Genomic DNA, 19,928 nt, shown 5'->3' with positions numbered 1-19,928 from the left:
AAACGTTTACATAGTTAGAGCAGTGGTGTTAGAATGTTTTGAGCAGGGATCTAGCCTCTTCATGATTGCTAATCAACAGATCAATGCACAGTCCCCTGCAGACAGACACATGTACAATTGTGATCAAATGGACTGGGATATACAATTTTCCTCTGGGGGACTTGTTGTCAGCCTTCTGCTATCATTTACTGAGGACTGGCTACTTGCATGTGTTGGACATGTTTCATCAATTAATGTCCTTACTAGTTTCCATGAGCATCTTTGTTAGGGGTTGTATCTCTGTTGTGACTTTGATTTTGGGAATGTGTCAGGGGACAGATGGTGTTATCTGTCATTGCTTCCTGTCATGTTGGCATGCATTGGCCAACTATCAGGTTATAGTAGTGGCAAACATGACTGGGTTATGTACTGACCCAGCCACCCTCTCGGCACAAATGTAGGGTGATCACATATAGACATTGATGTGTTGCTCAGTCAGTATTGCTCTATGTGTTCCTTTTCCACTTTTTACCACATTACTTGTAAGGAATATTTTGTGTCCTACATTGCTGCTTTTTTAGGCTGCTTACATTTTGTACACATCTTCTGCAGCAACATTGTCTGACCATACATGGACAGGCTGCAACATGTGACTTGTGTAAATTGTAGATGAACACATCTTCTACTACTGGCTACATGATAGTGACTGTCCCATTGCCGGTATTTGCAAGATTTCATAAATGTCACACCCACATGACATTTCATCTGCCACAGCACTTATGTCGTCTCCAAGTGACCTCCCATGTCGTTTTTCCAAGTATCTCTGGGTATTTCTCAACTGTCCATCCACAAACTCCACTGAACATGGGTATGAATTTATTCCTGCATGCCACTATCTATGTAACTCTTACCATGACCGTATGATGTTGATGTGTGAAATCATCTCAGTGCTGCTTTTTCATTAGCCAGATGCAACATATGTTTCTACTTCTACTCCCATTCATTTTTTGAATGGGTCTCTGACATGTTTGGACATTGCCGGACATAGTTGCACATCCCACACCTGATTGCCATGTTGGAGATCAAAACCTATTTGGGGTCATTTGTAGCTGTTGGGCGCTTGCTCTTTATCTGGCATGTGAGTGACAAAGAGTGATGTGTATTGCTATGTGCTGTGTGATGTTGTTATGCAGAGCATACTAGGTAACCATGCTGAGACGTCAACCATTGTTGGTAGTTGCAAACCCTGTGCTACCTAGGACATTCATCTGTACATCAGTCTTCACATGTATATCTGGAATTGCTGTAGGCATGTGCCAAGACAGCAGATTTGTGTGAAAAGTGTGTCCAATGTACATATGGAGTGGAACACACTCGCCTACATTCCAACCAGACAATAATTTAGTGGTGCATTGTCTCATTTTATTTTTAGATCCTGACAATGGGTCTTATGTTTGGATAGTGATTCAGCACTCATTCCTGTTTCATTTGTCTGTCAACCCATAGCGGACCCCACAGCCAACATATGTGCGCCATAAGCGAGGTACAGCGCACCATGTGTCATGGATTCTGTCCAATGGCAGTGCCAGGAGATAATCCCATGGATATATAGTGCAGGGTATGCCTCTAGCATTGGTTACAAACCATGCAGAATTACTGAAGGTCCATACCTACCAATGATGTCCCACACATGCACAGTGCAGGCAAAACAGCACACCCCCTGAGATGTGACACTGTTCAGTATGTATCCCCCCCCCCTTGCATACATTCTGGCATGCATGGAGATGATGTGGGGAAAGAGCTAGGTATTAGCACATTACCCACTTGACAGCACGTTATATGTTGAGGTGCATGGATGTAGGCCTTCAGGAGTCATATGCCCGTGAGTTATGTGTCACTGCTAAGTGACATGGAGGCACTGGACCCTCTTACATCACAAACTATAGGACACATTTACACTTTTTGCCTGCAAAATTGCAATAACGCAGTTTTGCACAAAAAAGTTTAGCACCGGCTCGCGCCATTCCTGAGCACCAACCGGGATCCATATTTATGGAATGGCGCAGGCCGGTGCAAAGGGTGGGCTAGCGTAAAAAAAAAAGACATTAGCCGGGTGGGACTGGCGAAATGGGAGAAGGGGGTTTTGCACAAAAAATAACGTTAGGCTGATTAGAGTAAAAAAAGGTGACTTTAACCAGCTTAGTGTCATTTTTTGGTGCAAAACCATCTATACCACATGACTCCTGTTTTAGAAAAGATAGGAGTCATGCCCACCACCCGAATGGCCAGCACAGGGGACCAGTGTCCCCTGGGCATGGCTATTGCACCTTGTGCCATGCAGGGGGCCCCAAGTTGGGCCCCCAATGGCACTTTAATTAAAACAAAATCACTTACTTATAATTGCTCTGCTTACTTGGGATGGGGTCCCCCATCCTCCGGTGTCCCTCTGGTGTGGGTGGGGGTGTTTCTGGGGCTTGAGGAGGGCACCTGTGGACCCATTCCATGGTATTTAACCATGGAAATGGGCCCACAGGTCCTTTAACGCCTGCTCTGACCCATGTGTTAAATAATGGTGCAAAGCAAGCTTTGCACCATTATTTAGCCCCTTCTCCCCCCGTGCGACATTTTAGCACGGGGCTAAATATGGGGCTATGGGGTTAGCACAGTTTTTTAGATGGGAACGGCTACCTTGCATCTCATTGACGCAAGGTAGCTTTACACATCTGAAAAATGGTGTAAACTCCAATATTTTGACATTAGACTGGTTTTACATCAAAATGTAAATATGGAGTTAGTTTTGTGCTGAATTTGCATAAATAAAAAATTGACGCAAATTCAGTGCAAATGGGGTATAAATATACCCCTATGTTGCTACCATAATTGTAACTGTTGTGTTTCTTTCCTGCTCTCTAAGGGTTGAGTTACATTCCAATGGTATATGTTGTAGAGAATGAGTAGACCAAGGGAATTCAGGTGCAAAGTATTTTATTGCTGCTATTTACAAAGTGATGATGATTGTACAGTCACTCTGTGTAAAAGTTCAGTACAAATTGTAGTCTTCTGGAAACTCTTGTGGCAGTGCTATGTAGTTCCCCGTCTAAATGTGCTGCACCATTGCCATCATCCTCCTCACTGGGGACATCTACTTGTTCATCCCAGGGAACATTTGTCCATATACATACATTATGCAGGATTGCACAGACCGGTATGATCTTACATTCCAGTGGTGAAGCATACAACAGGCTTCCTCCTGTCAGGACCAGGCACGTAAACCTTTGCTTCAGAAGCACAAATGTCCTCTCCACTACATTGCATGTTCTTCTGTGCCCTTCACTATATTCACACTCTTCCATTGTTGTGTGATTAGCAAATGGGGTCATGACCCATGGCTGTATGCCATAACCTTGATCGGCTTCAAAGGAATTAGAGAAGATGTGTTGGCAAAGCTTGGTAGTGGTTTGGTATATACCATGGCAGTTGTTTTAGGTGGAATGATGACTCTGACTTGCTTCTGGTATGGTGTATGTTCATGTTTTGTGAAATGGTTTAATATGTCTGTGTTGATGGACTTGACAATCTTGGGTTGTGGCACAGGGACCTGGGGGTTGTCAAATTAAATTCAAACTGATGGTTCAACCATTGCAAGTATGTGTTGTGTTGTCCGTATTTGAGGCATTGTCCTATTGTTTATGGAACCTACCACCTCTTTGTACCACAGTGGTGTCATATGTAGATACAGCATGGTAGCTCTACAAAGCTAGACTCAGGTTTCCATGTTACCATGTGGCAATACAAATGCAGAACAACACTTATTGCCCCTTTGTGGCAGATGATGTCTGTGCCAGCCATCAAGTGTACTAGGGTGTGCATCCCACAATTGGAGGATGGGAAAAATTTGGTGCAGTGGAATCTCCACAGTTCCTATACATGATTTCTCACAGAAACTTTCAACACATACACAGTGCTGACATTGGGAGCGAGCACTCCATTTTTTTACATTGGTCCCTATGTACGGTGCATGAAAGATCAGGTATGTCCTCTATACTCCTACAGAGTCCTACTATTGCATCAATGATTTTTACAGTATTGCACAAACTCTGCTCCATGGTGAACCATTTTTTGTATACGGGACATACATGGTGGTGTTAGAGGGTGCTAAGGGCCGCATGTGTGGTGGCATTGGAGTAGGTGCTGCAGTTTTTCTCAATATTCTGTCCCATGATCTTTCATGGCAGGTAGTGTTGTATTCCTATGTCTGTGACGCAATGCAGCGGGCAGGTGAATGTGCACACTACAGGTTTGCCAGGTATGTGTAGGTGATATGTAGTTGGTAATGGCACCACTTGGGTGGCATTTGGTATTGGTGCTGCCAGAGGCCTGTACACCATGAATAATGTGGGGCTGTGCCTATGTGTGACCTTCTTTACATTGACATGGCCAATGCCATTCACATAGCTGAGCTATTCATTGTTTTGTGTAATGTGTGTGGGATCTGTAGTTAGGTGTCAACCAGTGGACACTAGTACTGGTTTAGGCTCAGCTTATGTATGCAAAGAGGACATTGCTCTACCTGTCCTCACGTGGTGTGCCAGTCCGGTTGTGGCTGTTTTATGTACATGTGAGTATATGTGATGTGCAACGATTGCGGTGTAGTGTGGCATGTAGCATATGTGTTGTTGTCTGTACATCTGTGTTCCCCTGCCCGTACATCTGTGTTCCCTTGCCCATGTATGTTCAGTATGGTGTATGCCTTGTTTGTCCTACAAGGTTGGTGTGTTGTCTGTGTGCTGATTGGTATGGTGGCTTACCTACGAGTAGACGATTGCCATATTGGCCACCCTGGGACCGCTCGCTGATGGTGGATATTGTTGTACATAACATCACTTGTATCAATCCCCATTACATGCCATATATTTGAATTGGGTTGGTAAGTGTTTTAATAGCAAAATATCATCCCAGGACCCATGGTATGTGTCAATATGTAAATATATGGTCCAACCTAACTGCAGTGTGGCAAGAGGTATGTAAGACTAACCAGTTGTGAAATGTTGGGAGCTAGAGAGAATGACATGACTACAACTACCCAGAGGCTCTGCTTCAGTGACTCTAAACAATAGGTAATTGTACTCTTGTCCATATTCACTTGTTTGCCATGTCACAACTCATGTTCACTCATCATGAAGTTTTCAATTTGTCTAGTGTTGGGAGTTAGAAAGTGACATGGCTATAACTACCATGAGGCCCTGTTTCTGTAACTCAAAGTAAGTGACCATTGTGTTCTTGCCTTTATTCACTTGTTTGTCATGTCACAAATGATGTTCACTCATCATGGAGTTTACCATTTGTCTAGTGTTGGGAGTTAGAAAGTAACATGATTACAACGATCATGAAGCCCTGTTTCTGTAACTCGAAACAAGAGGCCATTGTACTGTTACCTATATTCACATGTTTGCCATGTTACAACTGATGTTCACTCATCATGGACTGAGCAATGTACATATCACGCTTAACTCAGAGATGTGTCTGTCTACCTAGCTTAATGTTGTATTGGAATCCTCAAATTAAATTATTGATGGCATGAATGACACCTCACCAAGTGTGTACAAGAATTATTTATAAGTAATTACTACTTCAGCCGATTGGAAGTGGCTGGTAACCCATTGACTACTGCTACATATACAATCAATTTGTTTGCTCACTTGTATCGTACACAGCAATGCCTTGGAATGGTCAAATATACTTGTTACTATTCCACTGTGTTGGCTAAACTGTTTTTTAGATGTCATGGTTATTCCTTCATCTAAAATGCAACTTATCAGCACATCTAAAGATCGGATCAATTCTAATACAGTTTTTGCAACCTCTACAAATGTCTTGTCAACAAGTTCAATACCATGGAAATGTATCACAATAGGAAACCCTACCTAATAACATTTTCCTAGGTCTCTACTTACTGTGACACAAAACATTTGGATGTAGATTTCCACTTATAACAATGTACTTTATTTCACAACAGATTGATCTGGCACAGCACTCGGGCCACTGAACAGACTTCCATCCCACCCCTGGATAAAGCCCTCAGGGATGACAGCACTCCTGGATATGTGGATGTGGATGATTGACCTGACATATCTGGTCAGCCTGGTCAGACAGCAACAGGGAGTCTTACTGTGCTCACACCAACATCGCCCACCCCAGTTGCAACAACATCTCAGCCAACAATATTCCTACCACAGTTAGTACCGTCTTGTGCCCCCCAGTCCTGGACCCTGAAGTGCAAATCACCAGCTCAGACAGACAGGCATCCGGTCCCAGTTGGAGAAGGCACCCTGGGCCAAGGTCATAGGCTCATGAGGGTTGGGTCCAAGGGAGGGAGATTGTGGCCAGCAGAGTGAGATCATTGGGGCTACTCATGACCAGGACACCATGAGCCAAGTCTTGGAGGTTTATCAGGAGTCCCAAGGAAAGATGAGCCAGGCAGTTGCCGAATTCCTGGAAATTAAGCAGCTGCAGAGGGACATGTACCAACAGATGGAGGCTCATTAAATCTAAAATAGGCTTTCTAACAGGGGTGCTGATGGACATCCATACAACCATGAGCAGGGCTGTTCCACCACCATCTACTGCATCAAGCCCACCTACATATGCGACAGCCATAGGAAAGGGAGGCCTTGCCAGAGACAAAAACACCTTCAGACACCCCTGCCTCTACAGCAGCTGACCTCCAGTTCTCACAAGAGGGGATAACCATGTAAATATTCAGGAGGTGAGGATGGCAAGACACCCAACACTGCTACCAAGAAACCTCAACCTTAATTAACTCCATTGTGTGTGATGCATTCACACTGAGGACTAATTCTGGACCCCACTCCATTTCTGATGAAGGAGTAATCTGTACTTTGGTTTTTAGATGCTTTGGCATCTACATGTATGGTTTAATTCACTATGACTGACTGCTTTACTTTTCTTTTGTGTTTGTTTTTTCACCAAATATGTCTTTACTTTGGTTCACAAGTCACAAACTTATTGTCTGCTGTAGTAAATTTCCATTTAGAAGTGTAGATATGTAATAACATGTAAACTATAAAATGACAAAATAAGCTACATGTGTAAGCATGGATATGTTGCATGTACACAATGTTTAGCTCAGGATCACAACCATGCCACACCAACACATACATACAAACACATACATACAAGTGTCTTGTCTAATAACTTATTTATCATCTTGTTCCAAACAAAGGCTGACAAGATGTCAAGAAACATAGCAAATCATACATGATTGAATTATACTGTGTATGTCATCACATCTACAGGTACAGACCACTAGAACATGGAAGGAACAGATATTTCAGACATTGTAATGTAGAATAGGCACAAATGAAATTGGTTGATGTCATAAGCTAGAGCCATTTCGCCTATCTCACAAAAGGAATCCAATATCATATAAAGCAAGACTTAGATAGATTTCAGTACAACAGTTTCTGATCACAGTGACATTACAATCTAGTGATTCTGCATCTGGTTGTATGACACAAACAAATATCAGTGATGTGTCACAGACATTTTGGCCTACAAAGATGGAACACTTCAATAGCTACACACAGTACAAAACTAGTATTTAGCCAATGTGAATGGAAAGTAATATTTACTTGGCATCCAACTACTTATTGTCTGAGCACATGATGGCACACATAATGCATTATGGCCATCACATGACAAAGAAATGAGTCCAATGGAGTCTCCGTAACTTCCTTCCTATCACTGTGCAAGCTGTCTTGGCACAGGTTTTGTTCTCCCAAAGTCTGTAGCATACATTAACAGGAATAATCCATGTTGACTTCATATGTCCCAACAGCATCATCTACCTGTTAATGTCACGCTTCTCAAATGTCCAAATGAAGATGCCATGGTGAAGGTACGTAAACAAACACAAAAACAAAGAGGGTCATTACAACATTGGCGGTAAATGCCGCTTTCCGCCGTGCAGAAGACCGCCAATACACCACCGCGGCTGCAGAATTCCGCCACAGCTATTACGACCCACAGCTCGGAATCCGCCAAAATCTAGACACCCACACAAGTCCGCCACACCAAAGGACAGTGATAAACTGGCGATACCAAAACCTCCACTGTCACGCCAACAGGAATACGCCCACACTATCACGACCCACGAATCCATGCAGTGGTCTTTCAACCGCGGTATTCCATTGGCGGTACACACCGCCGCGCTCAGGATACACACACATTTACAAAACACTACCACATTGGACAAAGCGAAATACACACACCTGATACACATACACACACCACTCCCACACACCTAATACAATATGAAACACACACCCACATTACCCACACACCCTTACGACCACAATTGCGACTGAAGGCCAGAGAGAGACACCACCATCTACAAACTAGCATCCACAGGCATTCAACACCATCACTCACACAACATCCACGCACAAAACACCACACACCCCTAAACATCACCCTACACATCACAACACACACCACCCCACACATCACCCACACCACCCCATGGCACAGCAAAGACACCCCAGGTTTTCTGAGGAGGAGCTCAGAGTCATGGTGGAGGAAATCATCCGGGTAGAGCCACAGCTATTTGGAGCACAGGTGCAGCACACCACCATAGCTAGGAAGACGGAGCTATGGTGCAGAATCGTGGACAGGGCCAACGCAGTGGGACAGAACCCAAGAACATGGGATGACATCAAGAAGAGGTGGAACGACCTACGGGGGAAGGTACGTTCTGTGGTCTCAAGACACCAGATTGCAGTTCAGAGGACTGGCGGCGCAACCCCCACCTCCTCCCCAGAACTAACAAAATGGGAGGAGCAGGTCTTGGCTATACTGCATCCTGAGGGCCTCGCAGGAGTAGCTGGAGGAATGGACTCTGGTAAGGCAAAGCTTTCACTACCTCACCCCCCACCCTACCTGCATGCTATCACATACCCCCACCCTCGCCCTCACCCCATCACTCCAACTCCTCACATATGTCCCACTATCACAAACAACACATCCCAACACCAAGGCCTGCATGCAACAACAGAACATGGACACCCATCACCAATGCAGGGTCACTTCTCATACCCACACACACCCCTAAACATTTAGCATACAAGGTCCTACACAAGAATGCAAGCACTGGGGTACAGGGTCACCCACCCATTGCACACCATGGCACACACAGATGCAATAATCATGCCTTTACACCCCTGCAGGACCCCTACACAACGTCACCGGACAGGAGATACCAGACATGTCCACTCCACCCACAGAAGAGGCCCACAGTGATGACAGCAGCTCTGTCCAACTGGATCTAGATGACCAGCCCGGACCATATGGGACCTCGGGACATTCGGTTCCCCTCACACTGGCACAAGCCACACCAGTGCCTCCCCCCTCTGGATACACCAGCACAGCACCCACCCAGCGGGCCCATACCTCTGTCCCCAGGACACGTCAAACAGCAGTGTGTCCACCACTACAGGGAACCCAGGCTAACCCACCACCCCAACAACAGCAGGGACCTGGGGGCAGTGGCAGTGGGCACACGTCTCAGGGGACAGAGGCACAGGAACACAGGGGAACTGGGAGGGCTTCTGTGCGAGAGAGGGAGGACAGGCCCAGAGCACCCACACTCCACAAGGCCCTCTCCAACATCATGGGAGCCTACCACCATTCCCAGGAGATGATGGTAACGGTACTGGGCAAGTTTCAGGAGACCCAGAGGCTGCAGGAGGAACAGTATTTGGGGTTCAGGGAGGAACGCAAATCCATCAATACCACCCTGGGCACCATTGTAGTGGTGCTGAAGGAACTCGTCAACACCAGGAGGGACACTGTGGCACAACAAGGGGCCCCTGACACTAGCCTGGACGATGAACTGCCCACCACCTCCGCTGGCGTTAGTGGACAGGAGGCACGCCACAGGACCACAACACCAGCACCCCACCCCTGCAGATGGAGAACCACCCCGCAAACGGTCCCTGAGATCCAGGACAAAGACAGAGAACGATGCCAAGACCCCCGCCAAAAATTTAGACCACTCTGATTGTCATCCTTCTGTCCCACTTTGTCACCCTGTCCATCCTTAAACTGCCCCAGCTCCACTTCCTATGCCCCTTTGGACAATGCACCTGTAAGACTAATAGACTGGACTCTGCCATGGACATTCCTCCACCATCACCCCTGACCATTTTACAACCCCCTCCACTATTTAGCACTTAAATAAACACCCTTAAATCACAAAACTATCTGGAGTCTGTGCTTTTGAAAATGTGTCTTTGCAATAACTGTGGAAAACTGCTATATCCATTGTATTGTCACTGCCGCTTTAACACCGACCGCCAGGGTTGTAATGACCACCATCGTGTTTAGGCAGGAAACCATACATAAGACACAATTCGCATAACAAACCTCTGGGGAATGCCGTCCATGACAAAAATCTGACCTAAACAAAGCAACAATAACAACATGAGAATGTCTCAAAACCTTCCTCACCAAACACCCTTTACCAGATTTTTCCAGAGCTTTAGCTTCTTAATATTTTCAACAAACATGTTCCTCATATCATCAGAACAAGGTTTAATTGTACAGTCAAAGTCATGACATCTCATGACATACTTACACTCATGAGAAGAAGGTGTTGATGAGGTCTTGTCACAAGTTAGTTCTTTCCTCTTCACCACTATCTTCATCATTTAACATTTCAGGAGTCTCACCCAGTGGCACCTTGGGCTCTCCTTCCTCTGCGATGTGAGGGATGTTCCGTCACAGGGCATTGTTATGGAGCAGGCATCAGGCCACGATGATTTGACACACCTTCCCGGGTGAGTAGAGGAGGGCTTCCCCAGTCTTGCCCAGATTGAAAAATCTGGCCTTCAGGAGCCCAAAAGCCAGCTCCACTGGCCGCCATGTCTTTCCATGGGCCTCATTGAAGCGTACTTCTCCTGGCATAGTTGGATTCCTCAGCAGTGCTAACAACCTGGGCATGTTGAGATATGCTGAGTCTCCTGTTTTATAATATGACATAGGTGCTACAATGAGTCACCCACTTCCTGATTATAGCACCTGCATTGCACAAACAAAGTTGGGACAGATGTTACTCATCCACAAGCCAGGCTCTCTCCTGTGTAGTTGTGACATCAGGGGTATGGTGCTGTTCTGCATTACAAAAAATCAGGGGCTGAACCTGGGAACCAAGCACAGATGTATGAAATATACAAATGTGGCAAGCAGACAACTTGCACGTTGATAGAATGGAAGTGCTTTCATTTTCAATAATTTTGTTCACTGGCTTGCGATGGTACTAATGCCATATGGGTGCCATCAAAAGCTCCCCCCACATGTGGGAGGTGACAAATCCTTAGAAGCCAACCTTCACATTGGCTAAATATGCATGTCTGGGGAACCTGATATGGCTATCAATGTGCTTCATCATTACTGATAGCATGTCTTTTAATACACCACTGAACATAGGTTGTGACATACCACTAGATATAGCTACAGTATACTGAAAGGATCCTGTGGGCAGAAAGTGATATACTGCCATGAATCTCACAGTAGGTGGTATACATGATGAATTAGTGTTTTTTGAGGCATGAGATCAGGCTCCAACTGTTGACATAAATGTTGTACTGTTTGCCTATTCAGAAAAAAAAACTTCTTTATCCCTTTCTTTCATTGTCTGAAGTCTGAAACTGGATGGTACATTGGAGGTTGTCATCTCCTCCTTTTCCATGGTACCTATGTGTGGTATCAAATAAATTGGAGTATTAGTCACAGAGTCCAGAGTGACATATATGATGAGTAAGCAAAAGTAATGTGGCAAAACATGACTGGTTGAAACACCATTACACACATTTCACATTACAATTGTCTACTACCCAAAATCCAGCTGCAATCTCCATTGTGTTCTGCGCATGTATCTACAACATGAATGTGCAAATTATACACCTAAATGTTTCTCATGTGCACCTTGATATTGAAAAGTATGTTTTGTTCTCCCAAAATACCATTACCAGCGGTGTACAGTGCACCACGGTTATATGGTGTTAATGGCCCGTAATGAACTACACTGGTGATTGTGTATACAAAATAACTGATCAATGGAATAGTACATATGTAAACATGCTGCAAACACTTCTGTAGTGATGGTGACGCATTTGCCAGTTTCCAATAGTGCAGTTTCAACCGCTAAATGCCTGACCTCGTCTATTGGACATTTGGAAGCTGCCGCCACAAGCGGAATTTGACAGTGCGGTGGGCAGTTTCACTCAAAGTGGACAAAGCCATAGGCTAATGTTTTTAACTGTGGTGTTCACGGCCCAATGGCTGTGCCTGTATATACTGATGACCATGTACACGGCGTACATGTACACTGTGGTTTGCAAAATAACTCACTTGCCTCCTTACACTGCTGCCATCAACACCTTCTCCACTTTAGCTGCTGTCTGCCATCTCTGGAAGCAACAATGACAGGTCAAACAGGTGAGAGAGCCCCTGCCTTCTCTCCAGATGAGCTGGAGAAACCTGTTGAAGAGGTCCTTCCCCTGTATGATCAGCTCTATGGCTCACCAGAGGAACAGGTATCATATGCATATCTAACTCTATCAACACTATCCTTACCTTTCTCACAGGCTACAATATGCCTCTAAGTCCCAGAGAGTTTTATGATGACTGTAGTTACATTTGTCGTCCATATATATGATGAAAATATTATGGATTGTGGAGTCGTGTACTTTGTGTATTTCAAATCACCATTGTGTTGTGTGATGTGTGATAAACCCTAGTGTTAGACCTGAGAGCCTTAGGGTGGTCACCCATAACATTTTGCCTGCCTCCCTCCACTTTTTAGATACTGTTGTTTCTGGTTTTGAGACTCTGCATACTTTACCACTGCTAACTAGTGCCAAAGTGCATATGCTCTCTCCCTTTAAACATGGTAACATTGGATCATACCCAATTGGGTTATTTAATTTACTTATAACTCCCTAGTAAAGTGCACTATATGTGCCCAGGGCCTGTTGATGAAATGCTACTAGTGGGCCTGCAGCACTGATTGTGCCACCCAGTTAAGTAGCTCCTTGACCTTGTCTCAGACCTGCTATTGCAAGGCCTGAGTGTGCAGTTTCACTGCCAATTCGACTTGGCATTCAAAGGTACTTGCCAAGCCTAACAATTTCCTTTTTCTACATATAAGTCACCCCTAAGGTATGCCCTAGGTAACCCATAGGGCAGGGTGCTGTGTAGGCAAAAGGAAGGACATGTACCTGTGTAGTTTACATGTCCTGGTAGTGTAAAACTCCTAAATTCATTTTTACACTGCTGTGAGGCCTGCTCCCTTCATAGGTTAACATTGGGGCTGCCCTCATATATTGTTTGAGTGGTAGCTGCTGATCTGAAAGGAGTAGGAAGGTCATATTTAGGATGGCCAGAATGGTGATACAAAATCCTGCTGACTGGTGAAGTTGGATTTAATATTACTAGTTTAGAAATGCCACTTTTAGAAAGTGAGCATTTCTCTGCACTTAAATCCTTCTGTGCCTTACAATCCACGTCTGGCTGGGTTTAGTTGACAGCTCCCTTGTGCATTCACTCCGACACACCCAAACACAGGATGCTCAGCCTCACTTGCACTTGCATTTTTAATGGGTCTTCCTGGGCTGGGAGGGTGGAGGACTGATACTTGCATGTCAAAGGGCAGTAGCCTTCTGTCACACAAAGGACTGCCACACCCCCTACTGGGACCCTGGGAGACAGGATTGAACTGAAAAGGGACCTTGTGCACTTCTAAGCCACTCTTTGAAGTCTCCCCCACTTCAAAGGCACATTTGGGTATTTAAACAGGGCCTCTGCCCCTACCAACTCAGACACTTCCTGGAGAAGAGAACCTGAACCAGAAGCAGAATCCTGCCAAGAAGACCTGCCTGGCTGCCCAAATAACTCACCTGTCTGATTTCTGTGAAGGACTGCTGCCTTGCTGTTGCCCTGCTGCCTTGCTGCTCTCTGGGTGTGGTGAGAAGTGCTCTCCAAGGGCTTGGATAGACCTTGCCTCCTGTTCCCTGAAGTCTCAGGACCAAAAAGACTTAGGCCCTCATTACAACATTGTCAGTAAATCCCGCTTACCACCGTGCAGAAGACCGCCAACACACCACTGTGCGGTGGAATTCCGATACAGCTATTACGACCCACTGCTCGGAATCTGCTAAAATCCAGACACCCACACAAATCCGCCACACCAAAGGTCAGTGATAAACTGGCGATAACAAAACCTCCACCGTCACGCCAACAGGAATACGCCCACACTATTACGACCCACGAATCGACGCAGCGGTCTTTCAACCGCGGTATTCCAATGGCAGTACACACTGCTGCTCTCAAAATACACACACATTTACAAAACACAACCACATTGGACAAATCGAAATACACACACCTGATACACATACACACACCACTCCCACACACCCAATCCAATATAAACACACACCCACATCACCCACAAATCCTTACTACCAAAAATTCCGAAAGAAGGTCATAGAGAGACACCACCAGAAACAACACTAGCATCCACAGGTACACAACACCATCACTGACACACCTTCCACGCACCTCAGACAACACACACAAACACATCCCCTCACACATCACAACCGACACCACCTCACACATCACAACCGACACCACCTCACACATCACCCACACCACATCATGGCACCTCAAGGACACCCCAGGTTCTCTGAGGAGGAGCTGAGGGTCATGGTGGAGGAAATCGTCCGGGTAGAGCCACAGCTATTCGGATCACAGGTGCAGCACACCTCCATTGCAAGGAAGATGGAGCTATGGCGCAGAATCCTCAACAGGGTCAACGCAGTGGGGCAGCATTCAAGAACACGGGATGACATCAGGAAGAGGTGGAACGACCTACGGGGGAAGGTGCGTTCCGTGGTCTCAAGACACCAGATTGCAGTACAGAGGACTGGCTGCGGAGCCCCACATCTCCCCCCACAAATAACAACATGGGAGGAGAAAGTCTTGGCTATACTGCATCCTGAGGGCCTCACAGGTGTAGCAGGAGGAATGGACTCTGGTAAGTCAACTCTTAACTATTACATCCCCCAACCTACCTGCATGCTATCACATACCCCCACCCTCACCCTCACCCCCATCACTGCAACACCTCACAAATGCCCCACTATCACAACCCACACATCCCAACACCAAGCCCTGCATGCAACACCAAAGCATGGATACCGATCACCAAAGCATGTCTACAACAGATACCCACACAGACCCCAAACCAATTATCACACAAGGTCCTAGACAAGAATGCAAGCACTGGAGTACAGGGTCACTCACCCATTGCACACAATGGCACACACGGATGCAATAATCATGCCTTTACATCCCTGCAGGACCCCTACCCAACTTCACCGGACAGGAGGTTCCAGACATGTCCACACCCCCCACAGAAGAGGCCCACAGTGATGACAGCAGCTCTGTCCAACTGGATCAAGATGACCAGCCCGGCCCATCTGTGACCTCGGGGCAGTCGGTTCCCCTGACACTGGCACATGCCACCACAGAGCCTCCCCCCTCAGGAAACACCAGCACAGCACCCACCCACCCAGCGGGCCCATCCCTCTGTCCCTAGAACACGTCAAGCAGAAGTGTGTCCACCACTACAGGGAACCCAGGCAAACACACCACCCCAAGAAAATTGGGGACCTGGGGGCAGTGGCAGTGGCCACACGGTTCAGGGGACAGAGGCACAGGAAAACAGGGGAACTGGGAGGACAGCTGTGCGACAGGGGAAGGACAGGCCCAGGGAACCCACTCTCCACGAGGCCCTCTCCAACATCATGGGAGCGTACCATCATTCCCAGGAGAGATGGCAACGGTACTGGCCAACTTTCCGAAGACCCAGCGGCTGCAGGAGGAACACTACCTGGGGATCAGGGAGGAACTCAAGTCCATCAACACCATCCTGGGCACCATTGTATGGGTGTTGAAGGACCTTGTCAACACCAGGAGGGACACTGTGGCACAACAAGGGGCCCCTGACACTAGCCTGGATGATGAACAGCCCACCACCTCCGCCGTCGCTAGTGGAAAGGAGGCACCACCACAGGACCACGAGACCAGCACCCCACCCACTGCAGATGGAGAACCACCCCGCAAACGGTCCCTGAGATCCAGGAACAAGACAGAGAACAATGCCAAGAGCCCCTCCCGGAAATTAGACCCCCCTGAATGTCATCCTTCTGTCCCACTTTGTCACCCTGTCCATCCATCAACTGCCCTAGCTCCACTTCCTATGCCCCTTTGGACAATGCACCTGTGAGACAAATAGACTGTTCTCTGCCATGGACATTCCTCCACCATCACCCCTGCCCATTTTACAACCCCCTCCACTTATTTGCACAGAAATAAACACCCTTGAATCACAAAACAATCTGGAGTCAGTCTGTGCTTTCACAAATATGTGTTTACAATAACTATGGAATATAGCAATGTCAATTTTCTTGTCAACATACCGATGTAACACAGCTCTAGTCCATGAGGCAATAAAGCAGAGGTCACACAGTGGGACCCACAGATGTTAAATGGAAAGGCTAAGTGACAAGTCAGGGTCCATACACTGGGTAAAAGTGACAGACTTATGATAGGTCAAACAATTGTATAAGATGTGTGAGGCAGTGATATCTTCTTACCTGTGTCTCACTGGAAGTATCGCTGGATAACATTGTTTCTGTTGTCGATATCATCTTCTTCTGCCTCCTCTTCTTCACTGTCCACAGGCTCCACAGCTGCCACAAGACCTCCAGCTGGACCTTCCCCCTGCAGAAAAGGCACCTGTCGTCGCAAAGCCAGGTTGTGCAGCATACAGCAGGCCCCGATGATCTGGCACATCTTCTTTGGTGAGTAGTAGAGAGAACCACCTGTCATTTGGAGGCGCTGGAACCTGGCCCTCAGGGGGCCGAAGGTTCTTTCTATAATCCTCGTAGTTCGCCCATGTGCCTCATTGTAGCATTCCTCTGTCCTTGTCCTGGGATTCCTCACTGGGGTCAATAGCCATGACAGGTTGGGGTACCCAGAATCACCTGCAAATGTCGAGGGACAAGTGTTAGACACACACTAACCCGTAGGGACAACCCCAGACCCAGACAACTATTCACAGGGTATAGAGTCCTTGTCCTCATCTATTAGCCACACACGGTGCCTCTGGAGTTGCCCCATCACATAAGGGATGCTTCTATTCCTCAGAATGTAAGTGTCATGCACTGAGCCAGGAAATTTGACATTCATATGGGAGATGTACTGGTCGGCCAAACACATCATCTGCACATTCATCGAATGGTAGCTCTTCAGGTTTCTGTACACCTGTTCACTCCTGCGGGGGGTACCAAGGCCACATGTGTCCCATCAATGGCACCTATGATGTTGGGTATATGTCCCAGGGCATAGAAGTCACTTTTCACTGTAGGCAAATCCTCCACCTGAGGGAAAACGGTGTAGCTGCGCATGTGTTTCAGCAGGGCAGACAACACTCTGGACAACACGTTAGAGAACATTGGCTGGGACATCCCTGATGCAATGGCCACTGTAGTTTGAAAAGACCCACTTTCCAGGAAATGGAGTACTGACAGGACCTGCACTATAGGGGGCATTCCTGTGGGATGGCGGATAAGTGACATCAGGTCTGGCTCCAACTGGGCACACAGTTCATGGATTGTTGCACGATCAAGTCTGTAGGTGACTATTACGTGTCTCTCTTCCATTGTCGACAGGTCCACCAGTGATCTGTACACCGGAGGATGCCGCCATCTCATCACTTGCCCCAGCGGACTTGCCCTATGGACGAGAACAGCGAGCAGAGAGTCAGCCAACACTGAGGTATCACAAAATGTCATTTTCACTCATTAATTAATCCCCAATGTGCCTGTTACTGTGTGTGTGCAAGGCCTACATTGGTGTGACACAGTTAAAATTAATGCCATGTGGCCCCCTGAAATGGCGGCTGCCTGACCTGTTAGTTGGGTCAAGGGGATATGAGGTAACTGCTCTGGCGTTCTACACCATCGCAGTAGGCGGTCGAAGACCGCTGCGCAATCCTGCATTGGTTAACATTGAACCCTATGGGTCCCAGGAGCAAATGACGATGTACGTCACTGCCATTTTCTATCTGTACACTCACTTGATACCTGACCTTCAACAGGAGAGGACCTACACTGCAAGTGATGCTGTGACCTCAGTCTGGAAGCTACAATGGCTCATGTTTCTGGGGAAAGGGCCCCTGCCTTCACTTCGGAGGGGTTGGAGAAGTTAGCGGATGGGGTCCTCCCCCAGTAAACGCTACTCCATGGTCCTCCAGACAAACAGGTGAGTACACTGTGAGCATGCTTCATCGGCAATGCCTGTTTGGAGTGGTGTGGATGGAAGATACATGAGGGGGGACTGAGCCCTGCATGAGCGGACCGTGAGTGTATGTGCGTCATGGCAAGGGTGGGAACGTGGGCCAATGAATGTGATGGTCCGGACGGGTAAAGTTTTTACTTGTCCCTGTACTATTCCCGTAGCTCAGCGCCCATCGGAAGAAGGATATTTGGCATGCCATCGCCAAGGACGTCCGGACCCTGGGGTTCCACCACAGACGGCGCACCCACTGTCGGAAAAGATGGGAGGACATTCGCCGCTGGAGCAAGAAGACGGCAGAGGCCCAGCTGGGGATGGCCTCCCAATGTGGGAGGGGTGCCCATCGCACCATGACCCCCCTGATGTTCCGGATCCAGACGGTGGCGTATCCGGAGTTGGATGGGCACTTGAGGGCATCACAGCAGCCAGAAGAGGGTGAGTACAGTCACATCCATCTGACTCTGCGCGCATTACGAGGTGTCTGGGTGGGGGAGGTGGGCAGTGGGTTACCCTAGACCAGGGTGAGCTTTGTAGACAAGGTCCATTTGTGAGGCAGGCTATGTGGCATCCCAACCCCACCAGTGGTAAGAGCCATCCACACCTAGTCAGGCTCCTGTAACTTCCATGTGTGCAGCAATCGGGCATAGGCCTTGTACCCCATGGTCCTGTGAATAATCTAGGAACTATATTTCCATGGCGTAGTGCAGAGGGCTGCTGTGTCTGTAGTGTCTGCCAACGGTAGTGGTAATGCATGGACTGAACATGTCTTTCTTCTGTCTTGCCCCCCACTTTTTGTGGTCTCCCTGTTCTTGAGTGCCATAGCATCATCAGGCGGAGGAGCAGTGGCACTGGAGCAGGATGGAGCTGTATCCCACTTGGCCCTAGAGGGCGAGACAACAGAGTCTGAAGCCACCAGTGAGACAGAGGGCGAGGGGAGCTCCACGGCGGGGATAGGAGGTGACAGCAGCGACACCGACTCCTCCTCTGATGGGAGCTCCCTTGCAGTGGCGGGCCCGCTGTGCCCCCTGCATCAACAGGTACAGCCGCCATCCCCCTACCAGCACCACCCTCACAGCAGCCCCTCAGCGTGTGTCCCATGGCCGCTCACCCAGCAGGGTGGGCATCTCCTTCAGTGGCTGAAGATGTAGTGCATGCAGGTGTGAGTGTAGACGAGACAGGGAGGGAGGAGGAGGACGGGGAGTAGGGGGACACAGTGGAGGCAGTGGATGTTGGTATATCTGCATGGGTATGATGCTTGTATGAGTCCCTGTGGGATGTGTGGTGCTTGTGTTTGCCTGAGCCACCCTTGTGTGTTGAGGTGTGTGCATGCTGGTCTGAGGGTGTGTTTGGGATAGGCTGAGGTACAGGGGATTGGGTCTGGGTGGAGGAAGTTGGAGGGGGGAGGCTGGACACAGGGACAATGGCTGCCATCAGTGCTGAGGCCAGAGCCTGAAATGCTCTGTTGGGCTGCCTGGCCAGAATGAATGCCCTCCAGGTATGCATTT

Source organism: Pleurodeles waltl, chromosome 3_1 (assembly GCF_031143425.1).
Source record: "Pleurodeles waltl isolate 20211129_DDA chromosome 3_1, aPleWal1.hap1.20221129, whole genome shotgun sequence".
In the NCBI taxonomy this organism is placed as follows: Eukaryota; Metazoa; Chordata; class Amphibia; order Caudata; family Salamandridae; genus Pleurodeles; species Pleurodeles waltl.
This window is presented reverse-complemented; position numbering follows the sequence as displayed.